The 23,254-nt window shown below is 43.6% G+C and overlaps 1 protein-coding gene across 1 annotated transcript in view; it reads right to left on the bottom strand.

Moving 5' to 3' along the window:
- LOC126426519 (uncharacterized) overlaps positions 1 to 23,254 on the bottom strand; it is a 60,807-nt gene that overhangs the window by 31,200 nt on the left and 6,353 nt on the right. The window contains exon 2 of the mRNA XM_050088424.1: positions 813 to 961. The gene's annotated coding sequence lies outside the window, so the exon portion shown is untranslated. The remainder of the gene's footprint in view (positions 1 to 812; positions 962 to 23,254) is intronic.

The following is a 23,254-nucleotide window of genomic DNA, read 5'->3' as shown; positions in this document are numbered from 1 at the left end:
GCAAAGGTCCCGAGTTCGAGTCTCGGTCAGGCACACAGTTTTAATCTGCCAGGAAGTTTCATATCAGCACACACTCCGCTGCAGAGTGAAAATCTCATTCTGGTAAGATTTTTTCCTAGCCTGTGTGAAGTGATATGGACTATGCCTAACACGTTGATGAATGGAAGTAGCCAAAATAGGCAGATTTTTAGACATTGATGTCTCCAGCTTTGGAGATAATCTGGATGGCAAATGTTGCTGCGCTCAACTTTTCCAAGGTTTGGAAGATGCGGTATTCCAATTTAAGCCCGTTATCCATACAAATGCCTCAGAAATTTGAACCATGTACCCTCCGATTTGCTGGCTCTCGTGTGCAATAGTAATCTCCTGTGGGCTTTTGTTGCCAGAACAGAATTGAATGTAATTGGTTTTGTGAGGTTTATTGCTAAACAGTTTACTATGAACCAATTCATAACATGTGCAAGTAATTGGCTGGCGTTAAACTGTCTGTTTGTGGATGTTTTAGAGTCGGTAACAATGCTTGTGTGACCTGCAGACTTTGTGAAGTTGTTTGCTTTATTAGCGGTAGGTCAATATACGGGGTGATTTTTTTCCACCGTGTAGAGCCTCGAGGGATTGAGCGATGAGAAGATACAGAACAAAAGGCCTAATGAACTTGAGTTCGGAAATGCATGGTCTCCACACTCGAGGCCATTTATTCAATCATACATTGTTAACTAGACAGTGGTCTAATATGCACTGTACTATACAGTCACAGTTACAGTATGTATTGAAAATCGCTTCCATGTGCCTCAATGCATGCATGTACATACCGTAGTGCGTTCTGTTTCACACATTCACTTTGGCCAGGGCGCATCCGAACAATGTCAAATGCAGCATGAATATGTTACTCCAGTGTCTCCACATCTAGAGTTGGCTCTGCATACACGATACTTTTGAGATGGCCATCACAGGGGAGTCTCTAGAGGAACAGAAGGTTCCAAATGATTGGAAAAGAGCACACCAGTTTTCAATAAGGGTCGTCGAGCAGACGCGCAAAACTGTAGGCCTATATCTCTGACATCAATCTGTTGTAGAGTTTTAGAACATGTTTTTTGCTCGTGTATCGTGTCATTTCTGTAAACCCAGAATCTACTCTGTAGGAATCAACACGGATTCCGGAACCAGCGATTGTGTGAGACCCAACTCACTTTATTTGTTTGTGAGACCCAGAAAATATTAGAAACAGGGTCCCAGGTAGATCCCATTTTCCTTGACTTAAGGAAGGCATTCGATACAGTTCTGCACTGTCGCCTGATAAACAAAGTAAGAGTCTACGGAATATCAGACCAGCTGTGTGGCTGGATTGAAGAGTTTGTAGCAAACAGAACACAGCATGTTGTTCTCAATGGAGAGATGTCTACAGACATTAAAGTGACCTCTGGCATGCCACAGGGGAGTGTTATGGGACCATTGCTTTTCACAATATATATAAATGACCTAGTAGACAGTGTTGGAAGTTCCGTGCGGCTTTTCGCAGATGATGCTGTAGTGTACAGAGAAGTTGCAGCATTAGAAAATTGCAGCGAAATGCAGGAAGATCTGCAGCGGATAGGCACTTGGTGCAGGGAGTGGCAACTGACCCTTAACATACACAAATGTAATGTATTGCGAATACATAGAAAGAAGGATCCTTTATTGTACGATTATATGATAGCGGAACGAACACTGGTAGCAGTTACTTCTGTAAAATATCTGGGAGTATGCGTACGGAATGATTTGAAGTGGAATGATCGTATAAAATTAATTGTCGGTAAGGCGGGTGCCAGGTTGAGATTCATTGGGAGAGTCCTTAGAAAATGTAGTCCATCAACAAAGGAGGTGGCTTACAAAACACTCGTTCGAGCTATGCTTGAGTATTGCTCGTCAGTGTGGGATCTGTACCAGGTCGGGTTGACAGAGGAGATAGGGAAGATACAAAGAAGAGCGGTGTGTTTCGTCACAGGGTTATTTGGTAACCGTGATAGCGTTACGGAGATGTTTAGCAAACTCAAGTGGCAGACTCTGCAAGAGAGGCACTCTGCATCGTGGTGTAGCTTGCTGTCCAGGTTTCGAGAGGGTGCGTTTCTGGATGAGGTATCGAATATATTGGTTCCCCCTACTTATACGTCCTGAGGAGATCACGAATGTAAAATTAGAAAGATTCGAGTGCGCACGGAGGCTTTCTGGCAGTCGTTCTTCCCACGAGCCGTACGCGACTGGAGCAGGAAAGGGAGGTAATGACAGTGGCACGTAAAGTGCCCTCTGCCACACACCATTGGGTGGCTTGCGGAGTATAGATGTAGATGTAGATGTTTGCTGTTTGATATAAGATATGACGCGTAGTATTCTTAGACAAATTGCTCTTACATTTTCACTGGATGGTTTCAATATTGTTCAACTTCAAAGGAATATGGAACGCATTTAACTAATCTTTTGTACCCTACATCCTGGATGATGGCTAAGCAGTAAATGACTAATGGGACAAATAAACAGCTGATGCTTAAAATGCATTTTATAAAATACTTTATGGCTGTTGAACCTCACCTTGTGGAAACATTATGAATAGTACACTGTCTGATCAAAAGTATCCAGACACCCATATGTAATGTGGGACTGACCACCAGATGTCATGAAAGGCAGACCTGCCACATTACAAAATGAGGTGTGTGTGTGTGTGTGTGTGTGTGTGTGTGTGTGTGTGTGAGAGAGAGAGAGAGAGAGAGAGAGAGAGAGAGAGAGAGAGAGAGAGAGAGAGAGGGGGGGGGGGGGGGGGAAAGGGGGGGGGGGAGGTCATATGGGCACTCAACAGCGAGGCATCAGCACCCTTACACTCATTAAAATAAACAAATGAGGAGATAATCTCTAAAATTGTTGCAGACTCGTGCACTCGAAATGACGACACACTGACCCTATCTCGCATGCACTAAAGCAACTTAGAAAGAGGGAGAGTAGCTATACGTGAAATTAAAACACAGAGAAAGTAAAACACAAAAGAGCTAAAAGAAAAGCACAGGGAAATGTGACTGTCTGACCACTTAGAATAAATGTGAGTGAGCCAGTCACCTTGTTAACACATTAAAACAATCTCTCTAATATCTTGGGAAATATGTTGAATAATTCACAAAACTTTAAAACTCAAACCACATTCATTTGGATGTTATTTAAAATAGAAGGCAGATCCGGTGGCAAATCCAGCATGGCCCACTGGTCAGAAAATAAAACACAGTCCAATACGAGTAAAATATGGATGACAGCGAGCTGTAAGCCACAAGCTCCACACAATGGTGGGTTCTGTCACTCGAGCAAGAAGCCAAGTGTCACAGGGATGTGGCCTATGCAAAGACAAGTAAGGAGAACGTCATCCTGTCGACACGGCCAGAAGGAGGTACGGCGAGGCCACGTTGTGGGCTTTGCTAGATGGAGCTTATTGTCTGTCAGTTGCAGCCACCCGTCTTGCTGTCAATGCATACTTGGTACCTCAAGAGTGTGGTGATAGCATACAGGGAGCTGGCACACTGAAATAACTCAGGATACAACATGCCTCCTTGGCTGCTAGATCTGCCCTTTCATTCCGTGCAATATCCAAGTGCCCTGGTTCCCAGCAGAAAGACACTTCCTTCCACAGTTTTAGCTGGAGGAGGGCATGCTGGATATTCTGGACTACTTCATCTGCTTGGTACAAATGTTGGAGAAAGTGAAGGGCACTCAGAGAATTGGAACAGACAAGAAATTTAGCACTGGAAGAACCTCATCTGCTCCAAGGATTGCAAGATTGCATATAATTCTGCTTAGAAGACTAATTCTTGAGGCAGTCAGTCCTGGAGGACACAATCCGGGAAAATGACAGAGAAACCAACTGAGGCCCCATCTGCAAAGGCAGTTACATACTTGTGGTGGTCATACAAAATGTCAGAAAATATCGCATTAAAAACAGAAGCAGGAGTGCGATCTCTCGTGTACGGCACCAAATCTAAAACTATCCCGGGCCTCGGCAGTAGCCAGGGTGGCAGACGGAGTTGCAACTGTAGCTACTCCGTACCGAGTGAATGCAGCACACATCGTACACGGATCCCAAATGGCAGTGTGGCTCGTAGAGGGTAGGAGAAAAGGCAATCCAGAGGCAGCCGAGCAGCAGTATGGTATGCGGGTGAAGTTGGAGCTGGGAGGAATTTACATACGTGATGCACCACGATGAGTTGCCACTGGATGATATGCGGCAGTTCTCCAGTCTCAGCAGAGAGAGACTGGGTATGAGACTGGTCCTATAAGCACCTGTGGCCAGCTTAATCCCCTCATGGCGGACAGCATCAATGATCTTCAAATAAGAAGGCCTCGCTGATCTGTACACCGTGCAACGGTAGTCCAGTCGGGAACGCACGAAAGTCCTATAAAACTGGAGCAGACGCACCCGTGTCTGTTGCCCAAGATCTGTAGATAAGGCACTTTATGAGGTTCAGTGCCTTGAGGGTTCTGGCTTTCAGGCCCCTCAGGTGTGGCAACCACGACAATTTGGAGCCAAAAATGAGGCCCAGAAACATCACTGAGTCTCTAAAATGTATGGTGATATCCCTCGTATGCAAGCCAGGTAAATTAAAAATATGATGAGAACCAGTGCTGTTTTTCTGGGGGAAAGCTGGGGGATGTGTACCCCTAAACTTTTTCATCAACAAAGTAACTTTTTTTACAGTATTGGTTGGTCCTCCACTAATGTTGTTCCAGCCCATGGACTATGTATGCTATTGGTTCATGAAAGGTAGACATCTTGCTACTGATAGCAAGAGTAAAGTAAGAAGGCGTGAAGACTACAGCAGCCATGAACTAAAGTCAGTTTGGAAACTGTTGTAACACTATTAATGTAAGTCACACTGTAGTTTTATAGTTAAATAAATTTTCAGCTGTATTAAAAACTGGGTCAGTTGAAGCACGGGATACCACCCATCATCTCTGCCATTTCGGGAGCCAAACAAGGTTACAAGTGTAGTTTCTATTGTTGTTGATGATATTTGTGGATGGATTTTGTTGTATTGTGTCTCTTAGTGGTGATTTAAAGGTTAAAATATGTGTTCGGTAATATTTCCTTGTATTGTTTTGTATGTCGGAGGGTTGATTGGACTCACCTGTTTCATTTGAGGTGTATTAGAGTTCAACTGAAGCGTACAATACCATTTTATTTTATTGTCCAGGGGTTGATGGGAATCACTTGCTTCATTTGAGGTGATATAAACTGAAGTGTTCGATACCACATTCACTTGTATATTTGGGTGTTTCTCATTATCACCTGCTTCATCTGAGCTGTAAAGTCAACTGAAGAGTCCAATACCATATCTTTTGTAGTTCGACATGTTAATGACATCATGGCTAAATGCAGACAGGTGGTATCCCATGCATGCTTCGCTGCATTATATACAATGTCAGAGTACCCTCAAACTTTTTTTTAGAAAAAAAGCACTGATGACAACAATTAAAATGAACACACACAAACACACACTTATCTGGAGAAAAGTGGAACCCTGTCTTTGCAGCCCACTCCTCTAACCTCTGCAATGTAGCTTGCAGCTGATGGCTCACTGTTGCAATGACGGAGGAGAAACAGAAAACAGCAAAATTGTCCACAAATAAGGAGCACTATACAGGACTTCTTACTGCAGACATGATACAGTTTATGGCTGTGGCAAAAAGGGTAGCTCTTAAAATGCTGTCCTGAGGGACACTATTCTTCTTCTCAAATCGATCTGACAGCGTGTCACCAACTCGGGTCCTAAAAAACTGATGGGACAGGAAAGACTGTAGTAGGAAGATGAGAAGGTGGCCACAAATCCCCATTGATGCAGTTGTGTGAGAATACTGTGTCTCCACATAGTGTTGTACACCTTACTGATATCGAAGAATATGCCGATGCAGTGATGTTTATGTAGGAAATCCTGGTGCTGCAGACATAACTGTCGAATCTGGGGTACAAAGCATCCACACAAATGCATTGAATTTGTACATGATTCCCCAAAGGTAAATGTTTTTTGAGCCTTGTCATATCAAAAACTGTACAGGCCATTCTTCTTTGCCGAGAGCACTGTCACTGGATATTTCTGCTCGGACACCTCTTAAGGCACCTGGATTCGATGGTATCCACCCAGAATTCCTGATCCATATGGGAGGAAAAGCTAAGAAATGGCTGGCAGAATTCTTCAGTGACATCCTGCTGACTGGTCAACTTCCATCTGAGTTTAAAAAGGTGAAGATAATATCTGTTCTGAAACCTGGCAAACACAGCAACAGGGTAGAAAACTATCGCCCCATTTCCCTACTCAGCTGCTGCTACAAGCTTTTTGAAAGACTAATATATAACAGAATAAGTAGCGCTATCTTAGAGAACGTTCCAGTTGATCAGGCAGGCTTCAGACCAGGGCGTAGCTGCTGCGACCAAGTATTGTCTCTCACATCCTTCATAGAGTCAGGATACCAAATGAAGCAGAAAACATCAGTGGCATTTGTTGATCTAACTGCCGCCTTCGACACTGTGTGGATGGAAGGCCTTATCTACAAATTTCTCCGCATCATACCCTGCAGAACAATGGCTCGACTGATTAACAGCATGCTAAGTGATCGGAAGTTCCAGGTAATCACTGGAAGCAACATAAGTAAGGAGAGGAAGCTGAACAACGGATTGCCTCAAGGATCAGTTCTCTCACCCTTACTGTTCAACCTATATCTATCTGATCTACCTGACACTTCATCCAGAAAATACTGCTATGCCGATGACCTGGCTCTAGCTGTCAAACACCAGGAAATGAAGACAACACACGAGATTTTAGCCAATGACCTGTCTGCATTAGACAATTACTTCAAAATCTGGAGACTCCAACCCAGTGTGAGTAAAACAGAAGTGTGTTGCTTCCATCTAAATAACCAGTTGGCGAACGTAAAACTGGAAGTAAGTTTCAGAGGCAGAATTCTTCGTCACAACTGGAACCCAAAATATCTTGGTGTCATCCTGGATTGTACACTATGCTTCAAACAACACGTTCTTAACTTAGCTCAAAAGCTGAGGACTCGAAACAACATCCTCCATAAGCTATGCGGAACTACCTGGGGATCTTCAGCAACCACCCTGCGAACTTCAGCTCTGGGCTTGGTATACTCAAGTGCTGAGTATTGTGCACCTGTTTGGATGAATAGTCATCATACAAGGCTTGTTGATACCCAGCTGAATACAACAATGCACATAATATCTGGCACAATCAGATCTACTCCAGTTTATTGGCTTCCACTGTTAACTGGTATAATGCCTCCTGATCTACGCAGATGTACTGCCCTTATGAGAGAATTCCACAAGATCTCCAGGAATTCTAACCTACCCGTGCATAGCGACCTGCCACTCTTAAATCGCAAGAGACTGAAATCACGTCATCCAACTCTGTGTGATGCTGCTGACATGGGTGCTAAGAATTTCAAACCTCTTGAAGATTGGAAAGGTCGGTGGGAAGCACTGACAGATGTGCACCTGCATAACATCTTCTCAGGTGCTAAACTTCCAAGTGGATTCGACTTACCATGCAAGACCTGGTCTACTCTCAACAGAATCCGTACCAGCCATGGGCGATGCAGGGATGCTCTCTTTATGTGGAAGAAGCTGCCTGATCCAGCTTGTGCCTGCGGGACTCCATACCAGACTGTTCACCACATTGTCAGTGAATGCAGGATTCGAGCCTATCACGGCGCCAAAGAGGACTTCCTGCTAGCAACTCCAGATGCAGTGCGCTGGATTGAAGGACTGGATATTCAGTTGTAAAGACAAACTTAAGTTTCTTGTGTGTCAATATGTACATATGTATATGTAATTTCATGATACGTCTGTATTAGCCACACACTAAATAATAAATCTGCTCGGACACGTTGCAGCGATGGCTGGTGCCTCAAATCCAATCAGACTCTCCGTTCACCTTTCAGCAGGAAGGGATTCCACTCCATTTTCATCGTGGAGTTCATGGGTACCTGAACGCGGAGCTGCCGCATTGATTAATCGGCCGTGCTACAGAAGGGGGCAGTTGTTTCACGAAATGGCCTCCCCAATCACCAGATCTCACTCCGTGTGACTTTTTTCTGTGGGGACACGTTAATGATCTGGTGTATGTACTGTGTCTACGACGTAATGTAGCAGAGCTCCGGGAGAGAATACGGGAAGCGACTGCCACCGTCAACGACGCCATGCTGGGATGGGCGTGGCAAGAATTCGATTACCGTATAGATGTCTGCCAGGTCACTCACGGTTCGCATATCGAATGTTTGTAAAAAAACTTTGAGTTTCTCTTTAAAATGCAATATGTATGACATCTGTACAATGTTTAGTTCTTATGCGATAAATAATTGAAAGTGTTCCCGGACTTTATGTACACCCTGTACATTACGGGCACTGAAATCAAATGGCTGGAGGAGGTGTTCAAGAAGGCCTGTGAGAGCCTCAGTCTATTTCATCCTGACAAGGAGAAAAAAGTGACCTGACCCACATGATCAGCAACAGCTTCTGCTTGTATGTCAGTATCCAAGGAGAGAGAGCAGAGTAGTGTGTGTGTTACTGCCAAACACGGCAACACCTCCCTCAGCTCTATCCCCAGTCGCATCATCCTTTCAGTGGAGGGCATAGCCCTATAGCACAAGGGCATCGGTGGCTTTTAAATGTATTTCCTGAAAACACAAGCATAGGGGCCGTGCCTGTGCGGAGTTTCAGTTGCCCCACATGAGTTGTGAACCCATTCACATTCCACAGATGGAAGCCATCTGTCAGAGGGTTTGTACTTTCCATCAGGGCGGGGAGACTTGGGGCAAGATGGTTACTCCAGATAGACTTTGCAGTTCATTGGCTCTAAAGCAGAATGACATCAGCAGTATCAGATAATTTAGTGCATGTTTTTGCCTGTGGTGGAAGCTTCCCATTTGCTGTTTTAGACTGGGAGGGTTTTGGAGGAGCTATCGCAGCTCTGGTGGAGCCAGTGCCAGATTTTTTACCCAGCTCTGCCTTCGGAGGTACTGGAAGGTCCGCACTGGTGGCAACTTTTACATTATCTGGCTTTCGTAGGAGGGCTATCGGCTCTGAGACAACTGCGACCCGACATGTCCACTGACGAATGCTGTGGTAGTGCTGATACCCATCCACCTTTTTCAATATACAGGGTGATTCAAAAAGAATACCACAACTTTAAAAATGTGTATTTAATGAAAGAAACATAATATAACCTTCTGTTATACATCATTACAAAGAGTATTTAAAAAGGTTTTTTTTTTCACTCAAAAACAAGTTCAGAGATGTTCAATATGGCCCCCTCCAGACACACGAGCAATATCAACCCAATACTCCAACTCGTTCCACACTCTCTGTAGCATATCAGGCGTAACAGTTTCAATAGCTGCTGTTATTTCTCGTTTCAAATCATCAATGGTGGCTGGGAGAGGTGGCCGAAACACCGTATCCTTAACATACCCCCATAAGAAAAAATCGCAGGGGGTAAGATCAGGGCTTCTTGGAGGCCAGTGATGAAGTGCTCTGTCACGGGCTGCCTGGCGGCCAATCCATCGCCTCGGGTAGTTGACGTTCAGGTAGTTACGGACAGATAAGTGCCAATGTCGTGGCGCTCCATCCTGCTGAAATATGAATTGTTGTGCTTCTTGTTCGAGCTGAGGGAACAGCCAATTCTCTAACATCTCCACATACTGTAGTCCAGTTACAGTAGCACCTTCGAAGAAAAAGGGACCAAAAACTTTATTGACTGGAATGGCGAACAAATGTACAACTAAATGAAACTTTATAGCTCCCTTAATTCGCCGACAGATAGTGCTTAGCTCTGCCTTTTGTCGTTGCAGAGTTTTAAATTCCTAAAGTTGTGGTATTCTTTTTGAATCACCCTGTAGTTTGCACGTCAGCTATCCCTTCCTGGGCCTACTCATCCTTCAATTCCTCCTCGGAAATGTTGACAATGTCTCTACAGGTCACAACACCTTTGCTATAGTTCAGGGTGTTGTGGAGCTCCGTTTCAATGGCATATTCTCCAAGGCACTTAGCTTTCCAGAGGTTGGTAACTTATTGGGAACATCATTCTGTTACACAATCACTTGACAGATTTCAGAGTACGTGTGATGCCCTCTAAACCTTTTAAAATAAAAGAAAGCGAAACCTTCTCAAATCTGCCCTCTTTTCGCTTCACTGTCAAAAGCACATTCTGACCGGCAGCATGCATGCTGTTACAATGTGCTGAAGAACTCTGTATAACCCTTGAGTCAGGAAGACTGGTTACACGAGCCCTCTTGTTAGACTGGGTGTGAGTACCTACCAGCGGCCCACTCTTTCCGCTGACAGCTGGAAAAGAAAATTTCAGAGGCTCCATTTCGGTACCACGAGCAGCTAGGGTAATAAGGGTCCACTCAGACAGAGCCCTGCGTGCCTGAGTAAGCCTTATACAACTGAGGTGCGACAGGTTCCCCAGAGGTTGCCCGCCAACAACTGTTCCACCTCAACAGTGATGCATCAGCATGCCGCACACCTTGATATTCAGATTCAGAGTTTTTTTTTATAGAGGTTTGTTCCATTCTTTTTTTTTTTTAAATGATGGGAGCAGCAATGATCGTGCAAGCTGAAAGGAGATGCACAGCAGTGGACACAGCCTGACTGACTCATTGCTGCCCCCCCCCCCCCCCCCCATAAAAATATATATATATTTATTTTTTAACTACCGCTTTCACCAGATGATGGTATATTGGACGTGGGTGGTGGGGAGTAGCTACAGGGCAATTTTCAAGGTTACTATGTTATAAATAGCATATATTGCCCGAGGATGCACCGATAAGTGGTGCGAAACCAGTCGCAGATTTAATAAACATCATTCATACAGCCAGTGTGGAATTTTCTTTGGATGCCTAAAAGTAGGTGATGAGTACTGGTAACAGCAGAATGGGTCGGCCAGGAGAGGTCAGTGACTTCGGATGTGGACTAGCCAGTGGATGTCAACTTGAGTAACGGAGCCATCAGGGACATTTTAACTATTTTAAAGGTGCCCTAGTTGACTACTGGCGATGTGATTGTGAAGTGAAAACATGGAGGAACAGCCACAGATAAACTGAGGCCACGCAGTACTCGTGTAGTGAGTGTCAAGCGTTGTGGAGGGTGGCTGTAAAAAATCACATGAAATCAATGGAGGAAATCAATTGAGAGTTCCATGGTGCTACCAACAGTTGAGACAGCACAGTCACTGTATGCGAGGTGTTAAAAAGAATGGGGCAGAGTGGTCAAGCAGCTCCTCACAAACCACACATGTGTGTAGTCAGTGCTAAGTGACACATGAGGTGGTGGAAAGAGCAATTGCACTGGACAGTGCATGACTGAAATGGAGTGACGAATCTCTCTATACCCTGTGGCAGTCTGATGGAAGGCTTTGGATTTGGTGAATGTCTATAACCTGTTCGTCATAAGAATAAACCTGATCTAAACAAACACAAATTTGACGATTGGTCAGAATCCGTAGCACACGTACACTGGTGTTGTTATGCTCTTGGAAGTAGGTCCTACTTGTGTATTAGATATCTTATTAGTAACTTACGTCACTGGTGAATGCTGGCGGGATATAGAACGGCTCGTCATAAAAGAAAAAGAGAAAATGTGGTGCCTGGTTGGCTTTGTGGATTCTGTTGTTGATAGGCTCGTTATCAACGTAGCAGGTGACACTTACAGAACTGAAATGTATTTCTTGGACTCGGATAAGGAAGGAACTAAGAGATTACCAGATGACTGACTGAGTAATACATTCAGTAGCTTCAATATTTAACTACACGGTAAAACCCTTCCGTACTCTCTTACATTAGACACAGCTTGTGCAGAAAAATTACCCTGTGGTTAAGTCACAAATTTTCATCATTCTTGTTTTTAATTACAATGGTACATTAGCTAAAAATGATAACATGTTGCAGTTTTCATCTTGTCGTCCAAGGAGCGTATTGTGGGAGATTTGCAGTGTATTATTTCATTCTGCTTAGAAATTAAATGACATTCGAAGCTGTATTGCTGCTCTGCTTTTCTCTTTTTACGTGTGAACTGCAGCTGGCCACGCCACTGCAGGCTAGCTGTACCAGCTGACCGGCCAGTGCTGTCCAGGTTAAATGCGCCGGTAAAGCTGTTGTCCCGTATTGTCGCTAAGTCGTCGTGCACGTAATGCACAGCACAAAACGTACCCATATTATCATACTTGACAGTATTTGAGACAGCTTGGCTGCAGTCCCACGTGAAATGGATATCCGATGAGGTTCCAACAAACATGGAAGAATACATAGTGCAATGTTTACATCAGGTTTATTCTTACGATGAACAGATTACAGAGAATGTTACCTGTCATTGTGCGTAGCACCAACAGTGAAGTATGGAGCAGGTGTTGTCATAGTACAGGGTGTTTTTCACGGTTAGGGTGTGGTCCCTTTATTGCACTAAAGCGAAAGCTAAATGCGAAGGTTATGACCACAAATGACAACATTGTGTACTGTGGAGCAATGGTTTGGAGACTACGATGATTGTACCAGCATGACAATGCACCTTGCCACAAAGTAACGGTTGCTGCGAGGCAATGACTTCTTTAAAGTAACGCTCCTGAAATGGACTGGCCTCTCCAGAATACTGATCTGAACCCAGTGGAATGCATTGGGGATGAGTCAGAATGTCAACTTCACTCCAGACCCCAAAGTCCAACTTCACTACCTTTTCTGGCTTCGGCTCTTGAGGAACACAACATTCAGAGACCTCATTGAAGGTGTCCCCAGTAGTGTTCAAGCCATTATAAGGGTGAACAGTGGACACACCACATACTAATGGGCTCTAATAGGTGTCAGGATGGCTTTGGTCAGATAGTTTGGTTTTTTTTTTTATTAATTTGTAACATGCAAATACTGTGTGTGTGTGTGTGTGTGTGTGTGTGTGATGACTCTGTTGTATGATAATGACGATGAGAGAAGGGAGAGGGTGAAACCCAGTGCTAATACATAGCACAAATGGGGCCACCAAGCGTAACGTCCCCACCTGAAAGACAGATCACAATCTACAGTGTCACATACCCTCACCTCATGAGATATGAGACATGGAGAGGTTTGGAGTTTAATCCAGGACATTGGAGCAAAGTCTGGTGATCAGGAACTTTATGCTGCCTCCTCTCCTCCCCTTGCCAGCCAAATAGTGGCAGCGAAAAGTTTTTCCAGCTCCAGGATTCAAACTAGCTTACCATCTTCTCGAACATCACCTCATGAATGTGCATTATTGATTCTCAGCCGTGGCAGCAGGTTTGATCAGATGTTGTTGTTGTTGTTGTGGTCTTCAGTCCTGAGACTGGTTTGATGCAGCTCTCCATGCTGTTCTATCCTGTGCAAGCTTCTTCATCTCCCAGTACTTACTGCAACCTACATCCTTCTGAATCTGCTTAATGTATTCATCTCTTGGTCTCCCTATATGATTTTTACCCTCCACGCTGCCCTCCAATGCTAAATTTGTGATCCCTTGATGCCTCAGAACATGTCCTACCAACTGGTTGCTTCTTCTTGTCAAGTTGTGCCACAAACTCCTCTTCTCCCCTATTCTATTCAATACCTCCTCATTAGTTACGTGATCTACCCATCTAATCTTCAGCATTCTTCTGTAGCACCACATTTCGAAAGCTTCTATTCTCTTCTTGTCCAAACTATTTATCATCCATGTTTCACTTCCATACATGGCTACACTCCATACAAATACTTTCAGAAACGACTTCCTGACACTTAAATCTATTACTCGATGTTAACAAATTCCTCTTCTTCAGAAAGGCTTTCCTTGCCATTGCGAGTCTACCATAATCAGTTATTTTGCTCCCGAAATAGCAAAACTCATTTACTACTATTTTAAGCGTCTCATTTCCTAATCTAATTCCCTCAGCATCACCCGACTTAATTTGACCAGATTCCATTATCCTCGTTTTGCTTTTGTTGATGTTCATCTTATATCCTCCTTTCAAGACACTGTCCATTCCATTCAACTGCTCTTCCAAGTCCTTTGCTGTCTCTGACAGAATTACAATGTCATCAGCAAACCTCAAAGTTTTTATTTCTTCTCCATAGATTTTAATACCTGTGTAAATCGGCGAACAGCTATACTGAGGAGAAAATTTTTGAAAAACAACTTGTCGCACTAACACTGAGCATCAACGGTGATTGGTGTTTCTTATGCCTCCATTTCCCTCCCCCCTGCCCACGGAGGACACATAATGAATCTTCCGGTAGGAAATATAACTTGAGTAAAGTGTGGTGCCTAATTAGTGACAGATCCACTCTCAGTGCAAAAGTGTAGCACTCGTGCTGTATAACTTGATATTAGCTGACTCCATTTTGACTGAAGATATGGTTTTGCCTTTTTTGCTCCTCCCCCCCCCCCCCCCACCCACACCCCGCTCCCTTCCTACCCACAAATTCACTTCTGGATGCATACAATCAGCAGGCAGGCTGACCAATAAAGATTATGCTTATGCTTGCTGCACACCAGTAAATTTGTGATTAGTATTTTGGCTCACAGCAGTGTTTGTTTATACAAACAAAACAAACGCTATCTGAACATGATGATGATATTTGGTTTGTGGGGTGCTTAATTGTGCAGTTTTCAGTACCCAGCAGATCTTGAAGGCCCAATGGTGCAGACTGGCAGCCGTGTCAATCTCAGCCCTTAAGATAATTGGATCCAGATACGGAATGGTGTGTGGTCAGCACACCACTCTCCGGGCCGTTGTCAGTATTCGTGACAGGTGTCGCTACTTCTCAATCAAATTGCTCCTCAATTAACCTCCAAAGGGCCGAGTGCACCATGCTTACCACCACACTAAAGAAGGATCAATTGAAATGACAGGTATTGTACTCCACAGTAATGATCTTAAGTTCCCAAAGCATAAAGTGATTGGAGTGTATAGGCCACCAAATGCTAATGTAATGCTGTTTATGGATAAACTTAGTAGTGTTGCTGGTCAGGCTGGTTCTAATGACCTTACTATATTAGATGAATTTAATATACACTCCTGGAAATGGAAAAAAGAACACATTGACACCGGTGTGTCAGACCCACCATACTTGCTCCGGACACTGCGAGAGGGCTGTACAAGCAATGATCCCACGCACGGCACAGCGGACACACCAGGAACTGCGGTGTTGGCCGTCGAATGGCGCTAGCTGCGCAGCATTTGTGCACCGCCGCCGTCAGTGTCAGCCAGTTTGCCGTGGCATACGGAGCTCCATCGCAGTCTTTAACACTGGTAGCATGCCGCGACAGCGTGGACGTGAACCGTATGTGCAGTTGACGGACTTTGAGCGAGGGCGTATAGTGGGCATGCGGGAGGCCGGGTGGACGTACCGCCGAATTGCTCAACACGTGGGGCGTGAGGTCTCCACAGTACATCGATGTTGTCGCCAGTGGTCGGCGGAAGGTGCACGTGCCCGTCGACCTGGGACCGGACCGCAGCGATGCACGGATGCACGCCAAGACCGTAGGATCCTACGCAGTGCCGTAGGGGACCGCACCGCCACTTCCCTGCAAATTAGGGACACTGTTGCTCCTGGGGCATCGGCGAGGACCATTCGCAACCGTCTCCATGAAGCTGGGCTACGGTCCCGCACACCGTTAGGCCGTCTTCCGCTCACGCCCCAACATCGTGCAGCCCGCCTCCAGTGGTGTCACGACAGGCGTGAATGGAGGGACGAATGGAGACGTGTCGTCTTCAGCGATGAGAGTCGCTTCTGCCTTGTTGCCAATGACGGTCGTATGCGTGTTTGGTGCCGTGCAGGTGAGTGCCACAATCAGGACTGCATACGACCGAGGCACACAGGGCCAACACCCGGCATCATGGTGTGGGGAGCGATCTCCTACAATGGCCGTACACCACTGGTGATCGTCGAGGGGACACTGAATAGTGCACGGTACATCCAAACCGTCATCGAACCCATCGTTCTACCATTCCTAGACCGGCAAGGGAACATGCTGTTCCAACAGGACAATGCACGTCCGCATGTATCCCGTGCCACCCAACGTGCTCTAGAAGGTGTAAGTCAACTACCCTGGCCAGCAAGATCTCCGGATCTGTCCCCCATTGAGCATGTTTGGGACTGGATGAAGCGTCGTCTCACGCGGTCTGCACGTCCAGCACGAACGCTGGTCCAACTGAGGCGCCAGGTGGAAATGGCATGGCAAGCCGTTCCACAGGACTACATCCAGCATCTCTACGATCGTCTCCATGGGAGAATAGCAGCCTGCATTGCTGCGAAAGGTGGATATACACTGTACTAGTGCCGACATTGTGCATGCTCTGTTGCCTGTGTCTATGTGCCTGTGGTTCTGTCAGTGTGATCATGTGATGTATCTGACCCCAGGAATGTGTCAATAAAGTTTCCCCTTCCTGGGACAATGAATTCACGGTGTTCTTATTTCAATTTCCAGGAGTGTAGATGCAAACTCAAATAGTATAGTAAACTTGAAACTCAGTGATGTACTGACCTCATACAACCTTGTAAATATAGTGAACTCTGACACCAGAGTGATGGACACGTGTTCCACTAGAATAGATTATGCTATAATCAACAAAGATGTTATAGATAAGGTAAATTACAGTAACTTAGATTTTCTTTATCCTGACCACTTCTGTCAGGTGATAGAATACGAAAATTCAGTTGTGCCTAAAATAACAAAAATTGTGCTACAGAAACGAATGCTGAATACCTCAAATATTAATGCTCTTAAAGACAAACTAGCGAATGAGAAACGGGATTCTGGGTACCAGGTGAAAGGGTCGGATGAGAAATGGAATGACTTCTACTCAACCCTATTGCAGCATTATGAATATAGTTACCCAGTCAGAGAAATCCAGAAGGCAGTTAAACACTGTCAAAATGGAAGTAATCCTAGACTAAAACTCCTAACAAATCTGACTAGGTTCAGGCAGCAAGTACATGATCTAAACCAGCTTTATAAAGCCACCACTATGCACGTTTTCAAGGGAAAATACAACAGGGCCAAGCAAACTTTTAAAACTGAAATTGTCAATCTAAGGAAGCAGATTAACAGCAAAACAATAGAACAGTCTGACAACATAAGCAAAGCATCTTGGAAGCTGATTGACAAATACCGAAAAGATCCCCAACAAGATGAACGTGGAACCACTCAGCATAAGACATGATGGTAACATTATAAAAAACCCAGATACTATATGTAATATTTTTAATAACTACTACATTTCTGGTGAACAATCAATGCATATTACAGATTCACAGATAGAGATCCGGTGCCATCTCACCCAGTGTATCGAATTTGAATTTGTGGAAGTGAATGAGCAGGCGGCTCGCGCGGTAATACACGTGCTAAAGAAAAAATTTTCATCCGGATGGGATGGCGTATCCAGTGCTATTACTAAAGCATGCTTAAAAGAAATTTCTAAACCTCTTACTCACCTGATTAATTGCGGCACTAGAGAAAACATGTATGCAACGGTTCTAAAAATGAGTGTAGTGAAACCAGTGTATAAAAAGGGAAGTAAGGAAGAAATCTCCAACTATAGACGAATATCATTAATTCCCACTTTTAGTAAGATATTCGAAAGCATTATCCTTTCTCAACTAAGTGCCTTTTTCACAAACATAAACTGCTTGTAGATTCGCAGCATGGCTTCAGAAAAGAGCCAAGTACAACCACAGCAGTTACACAGTTCATCCATGAAGTTTACTCTCTGTTGGACGAGAAGATGCAGACTGCAGGTATATTTTTGGACCTGACAAGAGCATTTGATACGGTAAACCATAGGGTACTTCTTAAAAAGCTAAAATCTTATAGTGTTGGGGATCGAGCCATGAATCTTCTAACCACGTACCTGTTGAATCGTAAGCAAAGCACTAAATTGTCATACAAACTATATAATAATATCATGAACGCCCAGTCCACCAGTGAACCTGTATTACAAGGTGTACCACAGGGCTCAATCCTTGGACCCTTTCTCTTCCTCACACACAAAGAAAGAAAATATGTTATGTGGACATGTGTCTGGAAACGCTTACTTTTCATGTTAGAGCTCATTTTATTACTTCTCCTCAAATCACATTAATCATGGAATGGAAACACACAGCAACAGAATGTACCAGCATGACTTCAAACACTTTGTTACAGGAAATGTTCAAAATGTCCTCCATTAGCAAGGATACCTGCATCCACCCTCCATCGCACAGAATCACTGATGCGCTGATGCAGCCCTGGAGAATGGCGTGCCGGTCGCGGTGGCCGTGCGGTTCTGGCGCTGCAGTCCGGAACCGCGGGACTGCTACGGTCGCAGGTTCGAATCCTGCCTCGGGCATGGGTGTGTGTGATGTCCTTAGGTTAGTTAGGTTTAAGTAGTTCTAAGTTCTAGGGGACTTATGACCTAAGATGTTGAGTCCCATAGTGCTCAGAGCCATTTGAACCATTTGAGAACGGCGTATTGTATCACAGCCGTCCACAATACGAGCACGAAGAGTCTCTACATTTGGTACCAGGGTTGTGTAGACAAGAGCTTTCAAACGCCCCCATAAATGAAAGTCAAGAGGGTTGAGGTCAGGAGAGCGTGGAGGCCACGGAATTGGTCCGTCTCTACCAATCCATCAGTCACCGAATCTGTTGAGAAGCGTACGAACACTTCGACTGAAATGTGCAGGAGCGCCATCGTGTATGAACCACATGTTGTGTCGTACTTGTAGAGGCACACATTCTAGCAGCACAGGTAGAGTATCCCATATGAAATCATGATAACGTGCTCCATTGAGCGTAGGTGGAAGAACGTGGGGCCCAATCGAGACATCACCAACAATGCCTGCCCAAACGTTCACAGAAAATCCGTGTTGGTGACGTGATTGCACAATTGCGTGCGGACTCTCATCAGCCCACACATGTTGATTGTGAAAATTTACAATTTGATCACGTCGAAATGAAGCCTCATCCGTAAAGAGAACATTTGCGCTGAAATGAGGATTGACACATTGTTGGATGAACCATTCACAGAAGTGTACCCGTGGAGGCCAATCAGCTGCTGATAGTGCCTGCACACGCTGTACATGGTAGGGAAACAACTGGTTCTCCCGTAGCACTCTCCATACAGTGACGTGGTCAACGTTACCTTGTACAGCAGCAACTTCTCCGACGCTGACATTAGGGTTATCGTCAACTGCACGAAGAATTGTCTCGTCCGTTGCAGGTGTCCTAGTCGTTCTAGGTCTTCCCCAGTCGCGAGTCACAAGCTGGAATGTTCCGTGCTCCCTAAGATGCCGATCAATTGCTTCGAATGTCTTCCTGTCGGGATACCTTCGTTCTAGAAATCTGTCTCGATACAAACGTACCGCGCCAAGGCTATTGCCCCGTGCTAATCCATACACCAATTGGGGATCTGCCAACTCTGCTTTTGTAAACATTGCACTGACTGCAAAACCATGTTCGTGATGAACACTAACCTGTTGATGCTACGTACTGATGTGCTTGATGCTAGCACTGTACAGCAATGAGTTGCATGTCAACACAAGCACCGAAGTCAACATTACCTTCCTTCAATTGGGCCAACTGGCAGTGAATCGAGGAAGTACAGTACATAGTGACGAAACTAAAATGCGCTCTAACATGGAAATTAAGCATTTCCGGACACATGTCCACATAACATCTTTTCTTTATTTGTGGGTGAGGAATGTTTCCTGAAAGTTTCGCCGTACCTTTTTGTAACACCCTGTATATATTAACAACATTGCACAACCGATTAACTCACATATTGTAAGCTATGCAGATGACATGTCAGTCTTATTCTATGGGAGCGAATCTAAAGTGCTAGAATCTCTTGCTACTAGTGGTGTAACAGAAGTAACAAAATACTTCAATGATCAGGGACTCAAGGTGACTGTCACGAAATCTCAACTACTGACATTTAAAACAGGCAGTTCTCATCACAACAATATGAATATTGTGTGTAATATCTCTGCAACAGAAAATGGTAACTGTAAATTCCTGGGTGTATATGTTGATGAAAATTTGTGGTGGACATACCACATTAATTTTGTATGCGGAAAAGTCAGTAGTGCCGTATATCTCCTCAGCCAGCTCGCAAAGATAGTTCCTAGCCAAGCACTGAAATTAGTATATTATGGAACACTTTACCCCTTTCTCAATTATGGAATTGAACTATGGGGCTGTGCAGCTGATGTACATTTAAAAAGAATACTACTACTACAGAAAAGAGCAATAAGTCTTATACATGGGATGGGACATAGAGATTCAAGTCGTGAAGTGTTTGTGCAGCATGAATATCTGACAATATATTCTCTGTACATCTTCAAAATAGTTGTATTTTTCATAAGTCAACCAACAGAAGCTATCAAGGGCAGTGATGCACACGATCACAATACTAGAACAAAGTGTAACTATTTCTGTAACAGAACAATGTTAAAAATGGCTGATAGAAGTCCATATATCAGTGGTTTGATTTGGTATAACAAGCTACCAAACTCTCTAAGAACGTACATGGGAAATGTTTTTAAAACAAAATTAAAATCTTTTCTAATAGAAAAATGTTTATATTCTTTCAATGAATTTTAAGATAGTGATTGTAACATGAGGCATTAGCGTATCAGTTGTAATGTGATAAATGTAAAAAATAGACATAAGAAGCAACAGCTACAGAATATAGTGTATTTAATAAGTGTAAATATAACCATAGTATTAAGTCTGACGTTTGCAAAAGCCATCATTACGATGGCTCCACGCAAAGAAAATGTAAATAAATAAATAAAGCACCCAGCAGACCATGATGGTGGCTGCTCCAAGTGCTAGCCAAGCCCAACAGCACTTAACTGCAGTGACCTGGCAGGAACCTGTAATACCTTTGTCGTAAGGCCGTTTTCAGTTTTTGCATATGACTGAAACAAACTGCTACATCCTTCAAACTACACTGAAGGGCCAAAGAAACTGGTATAGGCATGCATATTCAAATACAGTGATATGTAAACAGGCAGAATATGGCGCTGCGGTCGACAACGCCTTTACAAGACAACAAGTGTCTGCCACAGTCGTTAGATTGGTTTCTGCTTTCAGCTGAAAGCTCAATTTGTACACCATTCTTTTCATGGTGCATGTCTGCAGCTCATCATCTCTTCTTTATGGTAAGTAGCAATTTATCCTTTTCATAATATTATCATTATTCCACTCTGGATTTTCCATTGTTTATTTAAGAAGTTCAGCATTTTTTATTGTTGCTTCACAGTGAATTTATTCCCTCATTAAGTTTGTTGTAAATAGTTCACTGCAGTTCAAAAGGAACAATCACATACATAAATTCAAGACCAGAAGAAAAAATGACATTCAGTGCTCCACTTTAAGGCCATCTTTAATGAAGGTAGGTGTGCAGTCAAAAAAATTTGGTCACTTATCCAGCGATATAAAATGTTTGACAAGCATCAATGTTAAATTTGAAAACAAACTTAAAAAGTTTCTCCTTGACACACCTTTCTATTCTGAGGGGAATGAATGTGCATCATTACGATTTATCTTATAAATTACACATGGAATATGAATGTAACTAAAAAATAAAGAGATACTTCGAAAATCCTCCTGTAGTAGTTGATGTTAGAGCTGCACCTCTTTGAGACTGAAGTCAGCTGATAGGTATACCTGCTTAAAGGAAGTCCCTCTAACTAAGGGCTCACCTTCAGAGGATGTCATGTTACCAAGAAGAGAAGGTATTAGCATATTTCATCAAAATATAGAGGTATTAGGGATAAAGTCATTAAAAGTACATGCCATGTGGCTAGAGCCTCCCGTTGGTTAGACCGGTGCAAGTCTTTCGACTTGACGTCACTTCGGCAACTCGTGTGTCGAAGGGGATGAAATGATGATGATAAGGACAACACAACACCTAGACCCAGAGCAGAGAAAATCTCTGACCCAGCCGGGAATCGAATCCGGACGAACTGCTTATAGATGTTGACTCTTAAATTATTGGTATATTGGAGCACCACTTAAATAATTTGACAATTCAGAGGCTTCCTTTACCAGGATACAGATTGGCTGGCTGTTTTTTGAGGAGTTCCTTGCGAGGTGGGGGAATGGCCATGTATGTAAAAAACAGTATTCCATTTGAGTCCATAGACATATCACAGCACTGCGCAGAACAGATATTTGAATGTTGTGCATGGGCAGTTGAATTTAGTGAAACCAAACTTCTAATTGTTGTTGTTTATAGGCCCCAAACTCTGACTTCAGAACATTTCTGCTCAAGCTAGAGCATTCTAGATGGGCATTCTGTTAGTGAAAGGGTGAATGGACTTTCAGACCATGATGCACAAATTTTAATACTAAAAGGCTTTTGTACTCAAACAAATGTCACATATAATTACAGACTATGTAGGAAAGTTAATCCAACAGAAATAGAGAGTTTATTAAACCTCGTCAAGGAACAAGAGTGGCAGGATGTTTATAGTGCCGATAACATAGGTGACAAATATAATGATTTCTCATGGTTTTTGAGCATTGCTTTCCATTAGAACATTCTAAACGGGGTACTAGCAGTAAAAGGCAGCCTGGGTGGCTGACTTGTGGGATAAGGATATCATTTAGAATAAAGTGCATTTTATATCAAAATTTTAGAAGCAGTCACAATCATGCTATAGTAGCCCATTACGGACAGTAATGTAACGTGCTTAAAAATGTTATTAGGAAAGCAAAGAGTGTGTGGTACATAAATAGAATAGCTAATTCACAGGATAAAATTAAAACTATGTGGTCAGTTGTGAAGGAAGTGTCTAGTCAGCAGCACAAGTTCGACGATACAAAGTCAGTTCGTAGTAAAAATATTTCTGTTACTGATAAATCAGATATATGTACAGTATTTAACAATCATTTTCTGGACATTGCTGGTGAGTTACATAAAAATTTAGCTTCTACGGGGAATCATATAACTCTCTTGGCAAATGCCTTTCGACTGATGCCAGAAATACTCCTCTGTGATACAGACAAGGGGGGGGGATTGAGTCAATAAGATTGAGTCACTGAAGACTAATAACTCTCATGGATATGATGGGGTGCCTAGCAGAATATTAAAATACTGTGCTGCACAGTTAGCCCTGTATTTAGCCATATTTGTAATTTTTCATTTATAAATGGTCAGTTTCCTGAACGATTAAAGTACTCAGTAGTAAAGCCACTTTAAAGAAG

Source organism: Schistocerca serialis, chromosome 11, assembly GCF_023864345.2.
Source record: "Schistocerca serialis cubense isolate TAMUIC-IGC-003099 chromosome 11, iqSchSeri2.2, whole genome shotgun sequence".
NCBI lineage: Eukaryota > Metazoa > Arthropoda > Insecta > Orthoptera > Acrididae > Schistocerca > Schistocerca serialis.
Note: the sequence above shows the minus strand (reverse complement) of the source record. Positions and strands in the feature narration are given on the sequence as shown.